This window comes from Dermacentor silvarum, chromosome 5 (genome assembly GCF_013339745.2).
Source record: "Dermacentor silvarum isolate Dsil-2018 chromosome 5, BIME_Dsil_1.4, whole genome shotgun sequence".
Lineage (NCBI taxonomy): Eukaryota > Metazoa > Arthropoda > Arachnida > Ixodida > Ixodidae > Dermacentor > Dermacentor silvarum.
This window is the reverse complement of record NC_051158.1, coordinates 21,457,197-21,472,638: the sequence shown is the minus strand read 5'-3', so window position 1 is coordinate 21,472,638 and position 15,442 is coordinate 21,457,197. Positions and strand designations below refer to the sequence as shown.

The 15,442-nt window shown below is 48.5% G+C and overlaps 1 protein-coding gene across 1 annotated transcript in view; it reads right to left on the bottom strand.

Annotated features, from left to right (window-relative positions):
- LOC119453029 (neuronal-specific septin-3-like) overlaps positions 1–15,442 on the bottom strand; it is a 52,554-nt gene that overhangs the window by 19,096 nt on the left and 18,016 nt on the right. The window contains exon 2 of the mRNA XM_037715006.2: positions 11,091–11,252. The gene's annotated coding sequence lies outside the window, so the exon portion shown is untranslated. The remainder of the gene's footprint in view (positions 1–11,090; positions 11,253–15,442) is intronic.

Genomic DNA, 15,442 nt, shown 5'->3' with positions numbered 1-15,442 from the left:
GGCGCTGGAGTTTCCGCGCGGAATTAAAAAAAAAAATAAAGGGATTGAGAACTTTCACTTTCTCTTTTAACAATCAACCGCGATTACCGCGGAAATAAAATAGAATATTTGATCAGTGAAGACCCATTTATTGGTTCTCTTAGTGTGTAGCGAAGAGGCACGAATGACACATATGGTAGAATATAGTATTTAACCTTTTTTTCGTGACCGTGTTTGAATGCAGTGGTTTGGATAAGAGAGCAAACTAGGGTAGCGGATGTGATTGTTGATATTGAAGGGACAGACAACCGCTCAGAACATGAATCGAGATAACCCCGCTGATGGAAAGATTGCCTATCGTACTGGTTAAAACGAGCCATGTTTTTCTCATTATACGTGGATTTATATTTTTAATTCTTCACTAAAAGTCGCGAAAAATCACCTTTGGCGCCCCACGCGGCAATAACATGAAAATGCATAAGATGTCTACCACGTGACCTTCTATTAGTGTACGCGGTTCTTGGTCTTTTTGTTAGTATTCAAATGCAGTACACTTTTTTCTGGTATAAGTTTTTTTCTAGCTTACAATGTGCGGATATGCCTTCGTTGGTAGTGAGTAGAAAACTGGCGCTGCCTTCGCCTTCGTTTTCGATGACTTGGCTTGGCTCGTCTGTCGACAGAATAGCGACGACGAGGGCCAGCCAGCCATGTCTAGTGACCTATAGGCACCCTGCAATGCAGTTTGGCTGTACATGTCGCGCCACCTAGCAGCGGCGGTGAGCACCCGCGAGTAGGCCCTCACCGCCCTTTCACCTTGGTACGTACTGCGCTCAGGCGCACCTGAAAGCTTCCTTTTCAGATTTTCCAATGGATTCACCGCGACCACTCGGCAGCTCCTCCGTGAGAAGTGTGAACAAAAATAACATGCGCATATGCTGCTGCTTTAGGTATTTTCACAACCGCGAAGGGGATGTCGGCATCAAATTGTGCCGCTTCCCTTCAAGGCTGTGGGGAGAAACCCGGTGGCTGAAGGTAAATCGTCGTGATTCGGGCCGTCAAGTAAGAGTCGCTCTTGCGAATTTCTGTTGAACTATGACGCAAACGCAAAATTAAAAAAAAAACACAAGGCAGCATCCATGAAAACACACAATAAAGCGACAACTGCATAAACACGCGTGATCTGATTCCCGCTGTTGTAAATTGGTTTGGATAATTGTTGAGCTATTCTCGCTCCAAAACAAATGCGCAGTGGTTGTTATGTGTCAAATCTAGCTTCGTAAGCGCTCCGCGTTGGACCTTTGTACGCACTGTAGTTCTTGTTGTGCATTAATAAGCCAACGTGCAGCTCCTTTCTGCGCCTGGATCAAGACGCGACTGCTGAAACCGAGCTCATTCATGCCGACGTTTTCTCGCGTTTAGAACAGAACTAAGGCTGGAGTGCACCGCAGCACACATCGAGTATTCGCAAAATAGCACTTCTCTCGCGCACGCTAGCACACATTTGTTCAGGTGTTGCTTAGTGTCAGCTGATTGCTCTGTGTTATGTTTCAGCGATGATGACCTCACACTGGAGCCCGAATGACAACACCAAAATATGCTCGAGGCACTTTGTCAACGGAGAAAAAAGCGCCATAAAGAATCATTCAAGTTACCTTCGAACTCGCCAAAACCTCGACAAATGTGATAAGCAAGGCACGCTCGAAGTATACTGAAGATACAAATGAAAGTTGAAATACGTCTACGGCCGTATTTGCCCCCTTAAGCGGAATAAATTATTTATTTGTTCACTTACTTTGAGTGCAACGTCGTAAACGTGCTTTATTTGTCGTGACAAGAACTTTGCTGCGATGTCCGTCCTGTTTACTCTTTTGACACGAAATACATGGTTGTTGTCGTAAAGTTGACGTCCTTTCTCGAGTGTCGGTGGTCGAAAATGGGCCTCAATGTTTTCAATTGCCTTAAAAAGCACAGTTTAGAACGCCCGACTTGTGTCAAATGAGCGCCGCAGAAGCATGCCTTCGTAGAAGTGGCCGCCTCGGTGTTTCGCGGAATTGACACGGCGGCGCTGACGGCTGAGCCGATCGCTGCGCCGCCTGACCATTGAAGGGAGCGAGCCTATAGCTCTAGCCAACGCTCTTAAATTCTTGGCTCTAGCCATGGCGTAGGCGTGTATTTGGGGAAAAACGCGGTACAAATATAAGAAAGGTCTGTAAGACAACACAAACTTGTACCAGCTTTTTATTTTCAAAAGTGGTTGAAAAGGTCAAAATGCAGGTAGTTAACGACAGTTGCACTCACTCCTGTGAAGGCAGAACGATGGGCGGCCTTCACAACTTGCGAGGCGGGCTATCGGCATCGCTATGACTTCTCAGCGCGGCTGGAGGAGGGACTCTTACTTTTTTTTTTTTCAGGCTGCTCAGAACGAAAAATTCCTCTTACAATATCCACGCGCTTTTGGAAGTAACCGCTGCAGGGTGCAAACACTAACGAGGGTGAGCTTTTCGTTGCGCCATAAAAAAACTATGTCCTTAAAGATCGGTTGTCAGTCCCTTGAAGAAGAAGAAACGGCGTTGGACGGGCCATGTAGTGGCGTAGGGCATATAAGTGGCCGTATAGTATTAAAGTTACAGAATCGGTGCCAACAGAAGAAGGGAAGCTTAGTCAAGGACGGCAGAGGATTCAGTTGGTCAGTTGCCCTGCGGGGGGGGGGGGGGGGGGGGGGGAGTTGCAACCCCCAAACCCCCTCACCCTTCCACTGTCGGCACATGAACCACTGACCGCAGTGTGTAATAAGTGCGTCGTCGCTGTCACGCGCTTGACAGCCACAATACTCCGTATACATATACGATATAAGTTACGCGCAGCCGAGCGTCGCGCGTATAAGCGTGATCTCATCGGGCGTCCGTCCAATTCGTGCGTGTCGCCAGCGTACACACGGGCATCGCGTTACAAGCCCAGCCCGCGCAGACGAGAGCCAGGGATATGTATATACTACCTCGGCCGGGTCAGCGGATGCGCGCGTAACACAACGCGGCCAAAAAGGCGCGAAAACGATACGAGGGGAGAGAGAATTGGAGGAGAGAGCGTAAGAGAGAGAGAGAGAACGTTCCTGTATGGAGGAGAGGGAAAGGTATAGAGCGCAGATGTGCGTGTATTCTGTGTTTGTGTTGTGTGTGAGAGAGAGAACGTGGCGGGGCTTCGGCTCTTGCCGCAAGCGAGGCTCGTTCGTGGAGTTTTATGAACTTCTGAAACCCGGCTAGGCCCGAGAGAAGTCGGCCTCTCGTCGGCTGTATGCGTGTCACCGCCTGCAGCTGTTCGAGAAAGCTGCTTTGCTGCGAAGACGCGCGGCGGTGGCCGGAAAAAGAAACGACGCGTCGTTGATCATCGCGCGCCGGTCTCGTTCTCTTGTCTCTCTTGCGTCTGCACCTCGGTTGTAAACTGGTGCGCAGTGGTGGGGCTTTGAAAAGCGAGAGGCAGCGCGTGCAATAAATTGCGGAATATTTGGTTACGTGAATTGAGAGAGAGAGAGAGAGAGAGAGAGAGAAATGGGGGTGGGAAAGGCAAGAAGGTTAACAAGAAGAGAGATCTCGCTCGTACATGTTTACGTGATGAGTATACCGTATTTGCACGATTCTACCGCGCCCCCGATTGTAACGCGCAGTTATATTACCGCCCAAATATCGAGAAAAAAAGCTAACGTGGTGACCATTCTACCACGCACATCTAACGAAGCCTGAGCGGACGCGTATACCGTGTTGAAACGATTTTATGGAACCTACAAAGGGACACGCACACGGCTGAATCTTAGCAGCTAGTCGCTATCAAAGTCCGATGGCACCTCGATCCTGCCCGGTAACCCGGTTTTTCAGCCAGAAGGATCACCTTGTATGCTTGAAGAAGGATGGCTCGTAATGAAAACGTCTTTTTTTTTTTTTTTTTAATCCTGCCACCGGACTACCTCGACGAAAGGCGGTTGAACAGAAGCGCTATGATAGGCGTACAGCAAACTGGAAAATGGCGGCCGCCAAACCAAGGCATAAAAAAAGCAACGTCCGTTCGACGGTAGTGTGGCCAGCTAGCTCGCATTGAAGTTTTTCTTTTTTTAAGTAAGAATCTGTTTTGTTTTTGATTTCGATTAAAATTATTACGATTGTAACGCGCTTGCAAACTTGAGCGCACTTTTTGTTTAAAAAAAAGTGCGCGTTAGAATCGTGAAAATACGGTATTGGGAATAGCGCGAAAAAAAAAAAAAACTCCACTGATGTCTATTTGTCTTATTTGTTTCCCCCCTTAATTTTTTCGCGCTGTTCCCACGTTTCGGCGAAGAAGTAGCGGAGGTCTGATTTGCGTCGAAGGCCAGGGAGTACTGTTCTGAACATTTCCGTCATATCATCATCAATTTCTCTATCTTTGAAAGTCGTTGAAAGCCGATCCTATCCAGATTTTTCTACGTGCAGTCTACAGCTTCGCTTCATTGCGCGTGGGCCTTTTTAAAAACGCACGGCCCGTGTATCGATTAGGCGTTTCCTGTATCGCATGAGAGCGCCATGTACAGTACGTTCGCCCGACCCTGTGTCCAGCGATTAAGCTTCTGCGATTGCATTTGATTCTGGCAACGCATTCCCATTGGAATAATATAGAGAACTAAGTGAGTTGGTTTCGATGCCCAATTGCAAATGGCAGTGAAAAAAGCGGGACAATGGTAAGAAGACCGGACACCCACATGGGCTGTGTCGGTTGATGTGCGTTTCATGCTAATGAAAAGAGAGCGCAATGTCGGACGAAGATCCAACGTACCGAACTAGTGATATAGTGCAACGTTATTTATTTATTTATTTATTTGTAACAACGCTCACCGTTACCATGGCAACATGACCAGTTCACACACGCGTCCGTCGTCGACCGTCTAACCGAGCGAATAACGGAAGCGGGCTTCTCCTCACAAGAATCCTCGGTGCAGGGAAGCCACCTTTCACGAAAGCCTTTTGAGGGACTTCATGCACGCACGGGCACTCGCGGACAGCATTCGAGATACGAGCCACGCTAACGGGACATACTTAAGCGCGTACGGTGTACGTACGTACGTGTGTGCGCACGTACAGTCGACCGCGAAAGATTACGGGACACGCGACTTGCGAACAAGTTGCGCTGCCGCGAAGCCTATACGCACGAGTTCAACGTTTTTGTTCTGTCTTTGGGACTCTTTTAAGAATTACGAATTTGGGCTCGCTGTCCGATTTGAAGAATGTTGGGTCAACATTTACGGACAAATAAATTCTGTGCCTTTGGGGGTGCAACGCAACGCACGAGCAGTGCGAGACGGTGATGACCAGCTCGCGGCATTGGAAGACTAGCGAAAGCCAATCGCCAGTATAGTGTTGCGGACCGGTGGCAAGTTGGCTGTATTTTGATCGGGCGCGGGTGCAGGGGCAGCTAGAGCAGACGGTGCCGCCGCTGAGACCCTTCACTGAGGGCTCCAACCAACACGGGGATCTATCTATCTATCTATCTATCTATCTATCTATCTATCTATCTATCTATCTATCTATCTATCTATCTATCTATCTATCTATCTATCTATCTATGTCTATCTATCTATCTATGTCTATCTATCTATCTATGTCTATCTCTCTGTATATCTATCTATGTTTATCTATCTGTATATCTATCTCTCGATCCGCGCGTGCGTGCGTGCGTGCGTGCGTGCGTGTGTCGCGATGAACATGGCGCTCTCACTGGCGGTCAAAAGGGATCGGCGCACCGCGGCGAGTCGGTCTTTGGCCGCCTCTCGCCCACAACCGTCTATACCTCTCGGGCGCCGCACAATCTATCATACTGCAGACACGCCACCGTGCACCGCTGTCGCCCGTCTCTCCGCAAATAAGGGCAAAAGACAAAAGGCGCGCGGCGTCCTCGTCGTCGTCGCTGTCGTCGCGATCAGCCTTGGCCGGCTAATCCCGATCTGCTGGGCGAGCACCTATAGTTCCGTCGGCGCGGCGCACCGCCGCGTACACGCTAACGCCGTATACACTGTAGAGGTCCCGTCGATGCGATAGGCGTGCCTCTGCACCGAATACAATTGGCGGAGCAAAACACGAATATAGAACGAGAGATAGAGAGAGAAAGAAAAGCGCGGAAAGCACTGCTATTGTTCGGCGGTGCGTATCGCGAGACTGCGCGCGCGTACAAATCGAATGCGCGTATAAACCGCATGCCGTGTATGTTCGCTCGGCCTGCGTCGTACACTGCATCATTCATCGTATACACTTACTTGGCCGCGTATCGGTAACGAGCACTCCGTGTTCCCACTGGGTGACACATTTAGGCCCCCCCCCCCACCCTCACTTCTCTTGCAGGAGGCTCTGAGACACACAATAAAGAAAGAAAGAAGGAAAGAAAGAAAGAAAAAAAAAAGCAGTGGCATTCCACAGTTGGTGAAACGACGCACTCTTGTCCCTAATGATGTCTGAAACGGGGCCCGCTCCGTCGGAAACCTCGTGGTTAACGCACGACCTCGCGCTGTCTTACAAAAGCAGGTAAAGTGTGGCAGACGAACTCGGACGAAGAAGAAAGAAGATTAAGTAAGGCTGGCTATTTGATTTCGGAACCAAACTAGGCGACCGCAGAATCTGAGGCTGGTGAGCGCTGCAGGAGGAATAGCGAAAGCGAGTACAACGACCCAAGGACAAGTTCTTCTAAGCAAGCTTTCTTCCGTAGCGTGCCGGCCCTAGCTCTTCACTGTTCCTTTCCGCCTTTCCCGTATAAACAGGAGTTCGTATAGTGTTGTGTGTATTGTATATAGCGTTCGTCCCGCCACCTTTGTCGTGTCCGTCGTGCTAACGCTATATGGTTCTTGCTTTACAAACCGACTGCAGCCCAAGAACAAGTTCTGCTGTAAAGTACCACGTGGTTGGCGATAGTCCCAGCCAGTTCGACTATATAGCACGCGGTCACAGCGTATCTCGCTATTTTCGCAGACCCTTCGCGCGACGTTTGCTGACGATGTAAGATATATATACCATATTATTATTATTATTATTATTATTATTATTATTATTATTATTATTATTATTATTATTATTATCGTCATCCTTGTCGTACGAATCTATCTACTATTTTCGTCATGCGCAGCAAAAGAAACTGTGGCTCCAATCCACGCTGTGAAGGTGGTTGGACAGCGAAGCTGTGAACGACGCCCACAACGATTACCCATTGTGACGTCACTTGAATTCACACACGTGACTCCACAACGAGTGAAACCAGAGACAAGTGCAATGTAACCAGAGACAGTCTTTGTTACTTCGCAACGACATTATATTAACGCTGTTCTTCTAGCGTCTTTACTTTCCGCGGTCTACCCATGGTAGCCTGGAATGAACTGAATGAGTTTCTAGACCGTGGTGACGTCACTACGTGATTTATATGCTGTTGAATACTTTTCCACTCGAAGTAGCTCACGCAACCGTAATATTTACCGGGAAACACACGCGGGAGAAGGAACGTGCTTCGCATTATACGCAGACGTCATTAGCATACATTATACGGTTTGCACTTCACACGAGGGTTTTGAATGACGTCAACCCCTTTCGAAGCAGCTGCAAACCTAATCTTTACCGGAACGCGTCGGAGGGTGTTCCCATTGTTCACACGCGCCTTATCATCAATCATGTGGTTCTGAAGCTTGTTTTGTGGTTTTTCTTTCGAAAGCGAGTGCTGAGCTGTATGCTGTGAAACCATCATTTTTTCTTTAACTCCCTCAGCAATTTGGCCATTATGGACGCCTTTCTTACTGTTTTAGTTTTTATTAGTTATTACAGTTAGCACGAGTTTAGTCGAAGGCTCGGTTTGAGCGGTGAATTAAATTTTATGCGTAAGTGTCAAATGACCCATTGAGCGAAATGCAGCTCCACTAACGTGAAACCTGGGGAAGTGCGAAGCATGCAAGTGATGCACCGCTAATGGGCCCATACTGCTTTAAGCAATGGCTCATAACACCGTAAACGCGGCCTCCCCATTACGACGACAGAAGAGAAGTGAAATTATACGCTGGAATGATGAGCGGCAACGCAGCCATCTGTGGAAGACGATGACAACGACGAACGCGGGAGCGCTCGCCATGCCGAGCACGAGCCGCTTGCTTACCGCGACGTTTTTTTGCTTACGCCAACGACACGAAAATTTCCTTGGCTGGTAGAGGTATACAGCGAAATGTTCATCTGGTTGCGCCTGACAAGTTACACCCTCTCTTAATTGTTTCTTTTAACTCTGACAGCACAGAAACGCAGCACCCGCTCCGATATCAACGCGAAGCGCAGCTTCAACTTTTCTCTTGGAAACAACGTTGTCCCGTAATTATCTTGAAAACGCTGACTGGTCGTTCGTGGATGGGACAGCCGATGTTGACGAACAGGTTAAATTGTTTTACGAAAATTATTCAAGATGGCATGCGCATATTCATACCTATATATACAATGGCGCGAAATAAATGAGGTCATAAAGACACACAGAATGTACACCACATGCGCCCGTGGAGCTTGCATGTAGCCCGCCTGTGTGTTTTACCATAGGCTTGGCCTTCAGGCCCCCGATATCAATAACCAATCTTGAGGTTACACTAAGGACAAGCACTAAGTCAGTTTAGATCGATGATGCATTCTTGAAGAATTCTGTTTCTTGGTGGTTTCGCGGTATACTACGTTGATTATTAGAAGAGAAAGTAAATGTGGAAAGTTTCATTTTTACGAATTTCGCGCCGAAGCCCCCGGCGCTGTTACGTCAGGGTGACGTCACGGTCGTCAAAGTATTTTCTCGCATTTGGACCGGCGTGGTGTGGTTAAAAGTTCTCGAAACTTTCCAAGTTCAGTCCTTGGCCACCTTAGAATGCAGTACAGTCCACTTGTAACGATAAAACAATTAAACTATTGACCCGAGCAGGCGACGTCATAATCTGACGTCACAGGTCAACATCTATGACGTCACAGCGAGCTGGTGCGGAAACTTCGTGGCGGCGTCGCCGGCCGTCTTTTCGTTGTTGCGCCGTTTCTAGCTTACTAAGCTTAACCTAACAGTACGAGTGCCATTTTCGGTATTGACGAAGGGTAATTTACTAATAGAGCGCAACTTACTTTGTCAATATAGCCTCCCTTGTTAACGCTTTCCACGGACGTTTTTACAGCTCGTTTCCGTTTGTCGCAGCAACGCGAAACACAAGCTTTATCGCGCCGCCTGTTGTCGATGTTATCTTCAGGGTCGCGGCATCTGTGTTAGATGTTGTTCATTGGTTGCTATTTTTTTTTCCCCCTTGGACTCCAACTGCCTCCTGGCGCCTCGAGATATGCGTGTATATGCGAAGTGCAGAAGGTGATAAGACTGAACGTTCGGCGTGCTTTTATGTTTTTTTTTTTCTTTCTTGTTTCCGGTGTCTTTGGTTTGCATACAACGGAACTAGTGCTGTATGCACGTGATAAGGGAAGCGCGCGCTTGAAGTAGCCTCGACGAATGCCGAGCCGCCAACTATGTAGCCCAAGCATGTCTGGGATATGCCCCGTAAAACTTCAAAGATCGCCTACGCCTCCACCAACATCCCCCCCCCCCCCCCCGCCCCCTGTTATTTCCAGCTCCTATGGTTCGCCATAAACCTTTACTTTCCCTTTTATTCGTCCCAACAAGAGGCCTGATACACTGGCCTTCCGCTCGATTCTACAGGCCCTTTCAAATGTTGCAGACACAGGTCCCAAAAGAATTTCGTTTTCACCTGTTGGAATAGCCTGCTAAATTTAGCGGGTAACTAGGAGACTATGAGCTCCAAGAGCTTCTAAACAAACAAATTTATTTATTTATTTGTTTATTTATTAGTATACCCTCAAGGCCCAGAGGGCGTTACTTACAATGTAAATACAAGACAATAACAGGAATTCAAAGGAAAACGAACACATTAGTTTGCAGCTACACCAGTAAGTGTTCAGTAACTGAACATACATACATACATACATACATACATACATACATACATACATACATACATACATACATACATACATACATACATACATACATACATACATACATACATACATACATACATACATACATACATACATACATACATACATACATACATACATACATACAAGCTCAATGCACGTGGCGCGTTTATTCTGTTTGAAACACAGTGAAAACATTTACCTGTACTACGGCACTAATTACTTCTATCATTATTGTTGTTGTTGCAAATTTCGGTGCAAAAGAATGCGCGACCGGAAGTGTTCTGGGGTCACGAATAGATTGTTACCACAACGCGGATAAAAGGGCCTATTATTTTCCTATCAATCCGCATTTCACGGTTGGCCGATCCCGTTGATAACGCGGGTGCATGGAGCGCCTCTCAGACCATCGCATGACGAAGCGGGACAACGAATGGCATCGGAATAGAGTCGCTTCATCATTCCGGTTCAGACTTCCTTTTTTGCGTAGTACACGTCTACAGCAACAGATAACTAACAAGCCTGCCCGCCCGTTTCCCAGATAGCCAAGCCGACACTACCTATGATACTAGCACAATCCCTGTTCACTCCGATCCATGACGTCACGCTACCTGGCCCGACTGTCATGTAGGATCTAATGGGGACGCTCCCGAGTAAGCAGCAGTGATGGTGACGTCACTGCTTTCGTCACGCCAGTCTTGGCAACGGAAATTTCGGGCCAGGTATCATGACGTCATGGATCGGAGTGAACAGGCCTTGTGCTAGTATCATAGGTAGTGTTGGCCAAGCACGTACGCGCCGTCATGAAAATCGTCTAATCGTGCACTGAAATGGAACAGCCGAGTTCGGCGCTCGACAAAGCTTATTTGTCTGCGTGCCTCGTTGTTTAGCGTTACGTTCCACGTCAACGTGCGAACGTATACCGTTCTTTATTGCCGTAGCGTACAGCCTAAATCTACGGACGGGAGCGAGAAAGAGGCGACACGTCGACACGTGACACACGACAGCCAAGTGTCGTGTTGTCTCTTTGATGTCCTGTGTGTGCATGTTTCATTAGGCTGTGGGCTACGGTGATCACGAGCAAACTATATATAGCTTTCAGACTAAGCCGTCGTCGGATGTACGTACCGTTCTTGGCCGCCGACTTCTCCGCCGCCCGTCCCAGAAGCAGGTCCTCGTGCGCCGGGGGCAGGTCCCCCTGGAGCAGCTGGTTGGCCGCGGTGAGCACGTCACGGGCTCCCAGGCGACCGCTGCGCCCTCCGTCGGCTGCGTGGAACACCGACTGCAGGGCTGCGCAAAATATGGATTGATTGATTGACTGATTGATTGAGGGGCTATATGACAGACACGGTATTAAAGGGCACCGAGTTAATTTTGACTAGGTGAGGATATCTTACTCGCATGACATTTTCGAGTTTTTTATAGTTCCTGCATCAAGTGAAGGTCTTCTACTGCAAAACCTTAAAAGGAATACTAGCAAGCCTCAAAGCGCCCTAAATAATTTACCGCACCAGCTTTTCTAGGAAACAGTTTCGGTTTCAAGGAGGTGCACGTGTCATGACGTCGTGACGCGGAAAGTGGTGACGTGGAAGCGAAACATGGCGACGCTTTGGCGCTAGCTCCGGTCCGCTAGGTCGTCTGCCATGCTGCCACATCGGTCCTCGCACGTAGCAGCAGCACAGCAGACGACAGAGCGAGCCAGAGCGAATATACCATAATCTGGACATCGTCAAACTACTCCGCCATCTTGCCGGTTCTGATTGGCCCAGAGGACTGCTTACAGGCTCTCTGATTGGTTGAAAATGCCGCCATTACCAAAGTTGACGATATGGCGGAGTTTGACGATGTCCAGAATAGCACCCCGAGTACGCCAAAACGTCGCCATGTTCTGCTCCCACGTGACCACTTTCGACGTCATGACTTAACCCGCACGCTTCCTGGTGCCAGACGTTGAAGAGCGACACGTTTCCGCATCACCAGGAGAAAGCAATATACAATAAAGCCAACGAAAGCATGTGGGAAAGTTCTCGTTAGACTTTGCTTGTCCATAAACGTATTGTCCTTGACGGAATACTGGGTTATGGGCGAAGTTCTACGTAAGCGGTCGCGTTGGTGGCGCCATCTTGTTGCGCAGGCGTCAATTAACCAGAGGACACAGATCTATTTTTACTGTGGTCCACCATTATGTTACCTGGCTGCTGGTGTACGAGTGTCGGTTCCCTAACCCATTCTTCTCGTTCTGCGGTGAGCCAGTATTCCGCAAACGCCCGTTTACGGGTTACCGGAGCCGTAAACGTCGGTAACAACATTGGTAACACGTTGTGACGCTTTGTCCAACTAGAATGCATTTTGTGTGTGTGTGTGTGTTCTTATAGAAGGAGATTCACAAACGGAGTGCACTTTATGCTACCGATGCTTTACGCTTGCAGTTAGGTAAAATACGGTAGGTCACTGCAGTATTAGTTTTGAGTACTCTGCTTAAGCACTGTGTCACAAGCGGACGCTACCAGAGTTGTTGCTGCCGTACACCAGTCCGGTAACCCGGTATACTGTAAAAAAAAATTACACCCTTAAAAGCGAATAAGGGTGTAAATTATTTTACAGTGTGTTCCACAAACGGTAAAAAGTTTGCCGACGAGAAAAACCTGTCTAGTGTAAGTTTCGTACGGTGATTACTGCTATACAGAGTCTCAAGGTAGCCTGTTGTGAAGGTTCGTGGAGAGGCCGCGCTTTCGCAAAGTCTCAAAAAATCGAGACCAAGGGAAGTGACTGCATTCGGTCGATGCGGGCTGCATCTGCGAGCGGTGACGCGCCCGCCAGCAACCCGTCAGCTGTTTTTTTTTCCTTGCACGACGTCCGGGCCCCGACGACTTGCTTGCTCAACAGGCGTGTTGGGCGCCGGCTTCCCGGGGCCCTTGTTGCGAGACAGCCGAAGAATTTCCGCGTCCGCCGCCCGCGTATAAGCGTTTCGACACGTCTCGTGAGTCACGCGCTTTCTCGCGTACAACGTCACGGCGCGCGACACCCGCGTGGTATCATCTTTTGTATATCCGTGCCACATCATGGGCAAGATTATCGGCATGACGGGTCTGAAACTGGTTGGTCGATTGATTGATTGGTTATAGGATACTAATAAGACGAACTAAATCAACAGAGAATAGACTGGTGGGATAGTTAGTACAGCAGAACTTGAGGTTAAGCGCGGTCAGTGTGCCTTTGTTGCCAACTGCAGTTTTTTTTTTTAAGTTGTATCCCACTATAGTTGAACGCACCCCCAAAATTCACTTGCGCGATAGCAGGCGTGCTTTTGCATCGGCGCCTTTCTGTCCGACCGCCAGCCTTCGACCACCAAACACGAATGCGAACAAAAGACTCAAGGTCGTACGCATGAGACGGCTGAGACCGCCGAGAGGACGGTGATAATCGTCAACTATGGCGGGTACTACGTGTGTGGCACGCGCTCTCCGTGATCGATAATGCAAAGTGACGCCGACATTACTCACGGCCCCGTCCTTCGGAAGCGACGAGTACGCTGCAGGGTTGTGCTTGCTGACGCGAGTCTAACTACATAGGCTGACGTGCAAGTTAATCTGCAGATGCACGTCCCCCGTGATTGCAACTATTCTTCTTCTTCTTAATGGTGAGTCCTTAAAGCGTGGCGCACACCCACGATTGGGATTGGCCTGGCAGCGAGGTATTAAGCGAATCTGCAAGCTATGCATGACGTTGTGGTGCTAAGCACGAGCGAATCCCGGCCGCATTTCGATGGGGGCGAAATACAGAAACGCCCGTGTGCAGTGCGTTGGGTGCACTTTAAAGAACCCCAGGTGGTCGTAGCTCGGCACGTAACTTTATCGATCGTATCGATCGCAGATCGATAAAGTTACCTAGCTTTCGCACGTAAAACCCCAGAATTTAATTTTACACGCGTCTCAAAGACCGAGAGAAAGCTATTCGCTTTAAGTAAAACGAGACACTGCAGCAGACATTGTGATGATACACTTTATTGAATAAGAAGTAAGAGTAGCAGTTGTGGAGAGGGTCCCTAAGTCCAGGGTCCAACGGCTTCCTAATTGCCCTTACGTGTTTACTCTGCTATATAAGCATGCTTACATAGTGTTTTGCGGTGTAACCGTGATGCGTGTTCTGAATCCACTCGCGAACCAGCCCGCCTAGCTGTGCATGTGTACACTGCGTGGGCGGCCACAATAGCGGAAAGCGCGGTACACGCACGCCCGAAAACAACGCCGACGGAGAGTTGGAATATCGCACTCGATTCCCTCCCGGCTGCGAGCGGGACGGGCGACGAACGACGCTAATTGGGTGAAGGAGGAGGATGTGGGAGGGAGTTTGCGCCGGATCTCGGGGTCGTAGCCCCGTGTCAACGCTCTATACGGTGACCTCTTCCCGCTCCTCATAGTTGCGTGCAGCGGCTGGAGGAGGCCGCGGCTTCTTCGCGCGAGCAAGCGTGACATGATGCTTCGATCGACGAACGCAATCCGTCTTGAATCCGCTGATCTTTATCTACATAGATGGTTATCTACATAGATGACTACATAGATCGTTATCTACATAGATCGTTATCTACATAGAATCATAGATGGAGTCCGTGACCTGTAATGGGAACGTCTTTAGGCGACGGCGGCAGTCCAAGCTTGTAAAATGATGCATCACGAAAAGCGTATACGTAATTTGCGAGCTGCAAGCCGTCACGTACTCGTGGGTGAACTTTGTGGAACAAAGCCTTTCAGAACAAGTTGACAGGCCAACAAACGTGCTTGCTGTTTGACCAACGTTCCTGTGTAGCGTTTCGGTAGCACTAATTAGTGAAACGAAAAGCGTTTAAGAAGGTAACAATAATCGCATGCAGCCTTCAAGATCGAAATCTGCTGTCATGTCCCCATATGTACGTACACCGCGTGTCCCACAACATTGTGAAAGTCGCTGCGAAGGGTGGAATAATATAGAGGTATATAATATTTGGCGCCCTTGACAAGCTTGCTGGATCATCATCAAGATCATCATCAAGATCATATCTCTGTCCACTGGGGCAGGATGGAGAGCCCTCCCAACTGAATCGAGAACCAAACACGAAAAATAGCCGTGTTCTAAGAAGCGTATGATCGTCGTTTTGTTGGATGTCGCACGCAGCTAGCATACGACGACAGACTCCTATATTTATTTTATCTTAAAAAAAAAAAGAGAGAAAAAGTTGAGGCAACGTGTCATCTCTAGCGGTGGATATACTAAAACATGCGCGCTTTTTTTTTTTTTTTTGTGTGTGTGTGTGTGTGTGACTCGTTTGAAGATGAAGAACTGCGACGTCCTCAGGCGTCGGTGTGGGGGAGAGTCACGTGTATACCTCTTGCAAGGTTAAGCGAGGGAGGTCATAGTCTGCCCGCTCTATTTCCGTTTTCTTTCGTCGTAGGAGCGCCTGCCAAATCTCTCCCCGGTAGTAAAAAGCATTTTTTTTTCTTTGG